Source organism: Ictalurus furcatus, chromosome 15, assembly GCF_023375685.1.
Source record: "Ictalurus furcatus strain D&B chromosome 15, Billie_1.0, whole genome shotgun sequence".
In the NCBI taxonomy this organism is placed as follows: domain Eukaryota; kingdom Metazoa; phylum Chordata; class Actinopteri; order Siluriformes; family Ictaluridae; genus Ictalurus; species Ictalurus furcatus.
The window spans coordinates 17385654-17387316 of record NC_071269.1 but is presented as its reverse complement, the minus strand read 5'-3'; positions in this window follow the sequence as shown (position 1 = coordinate 17387316).

The following is a 1663-nucleotide window of genomic DNA, read 5'->3' as shown; positions in this document are numbered from 1 at the left end:
CAAGGAGCTGCTTCTGGTACGTCCTGGGTTTTGGATTTTTCTCTAATATATTTATTTCCTTGGTTTCATGATTCATTGTGTTTTCTTGCCTTGATGTTTCTTTGGCCCTTGTGTTGTCAGATATTCACAACAGATTCAGAGGACAACCATGGAGCCTACAAGACCTCACCATATGTGAAATTACGGTCTACACTTTAACCCTAACCACTGCTGGGCTGTTAGTACACATCCAAGTGCTTGGAGAACAGAGCCATAATCAATGAAAACGTTGAAATTGTAACATTATTTAGTTTAGTGAATGCTCACTGGAGCTGCGGGGGGAAAAAAACCTACTACAAAGAAAGGCTTCATCTAAACTCTCAGTTTCTCCTGTCACAAAGCTGCAGAGGTTTCTGCAATCAGCAGATCTTCCAGTACACTGTTTTAACATGACACTCATGCTGGTAGAACAGCACTGGAGTTTATTTAGGACTGTAAAAAGGAAGTAGTTTTGCAGATGAGCTCACATAAAATAGTAGGATGCTGCAGATAACTAATGTTTCCAGGTTTCTAGAAATACAACTGCAATAGCAGAATACATTAAACAGGTATGGATTTGCTGTGAGAACATTATGTGTCCTCTAAATCTTCACTTTATAGTAAGAGATAATAATATAGAGTCTTAACCTCCCAGTCAGACTTACATTCTCACTCTCATAACTACTGTTAGCTACTGAATAACCTATAGTAGCAACTTAATAATATTCTTTAAGATAGGTAACTGAATAATTAGCTGAGACGATCTTAAAGGCATTCCAATTTCAGCCAAAAAGCATATCATGAAAACGGCCTAATTAACACATCGATAAATTGAATATTGCTCAAATCGTAATGGTGAAACTGTGTTAATATGGTGACTTTAATGAACATTTATCCTTCTGATTTTATTATGTATCCATCATTATTAATGTTTTTGTTGCATTGGAAACAGACTGGATGCAGATAATATCTATATTTAACTTTCTGTGTCCAAATAATTCATTTTAATGAAATATACATGACCTGGTGCTATGATTTCTTTGTTTTCCTTGCTGGATATTAAGCTTTAAGAACTGGACTTATCAAGTTGAGCAGCGTCACAGTCACTGAAGCATCAGATCAATAATAATAATAATCTCTTTTTTTCAGACATTGTTTAATAGGCTACAAAAATCTCTCTACTACACTTGAGGAAATTAATCTTACAATTCAAAACCCTCCACTTATTCTACATAGGGTCATGGGGAACCTGGAGCCTATCTCAGGGCACAAGGGGGGAGACACCCTAGACAAGGTGCCAACCCATCACAGGGCACAATCGCACACACATTCACACACTACGGATAATTTAGAGACGCCAATCAGCCTACAACGCATGTCTTTGAACTGGTGGAGGAAACCGGAGTACCCTGAGAAAACCCTCAAGGCATGTGGAGAACATGCAAACTCGGGACTCAGGACGTGAATCCCCAAACCTGGAGGTGCGAGGTTAACCACTATGCCACTGTGCCCCCATCAGTTTCTAAACCAGCTGCTGGATGAGTGTTTAATACACTATAATGGGATGTAGGATTGTTTTTTCCCCAGCTTTTTCCAGGAAGTCACTGTAACCATGGGATTGGAGAGCGCCCTGGCTTCATTAAGT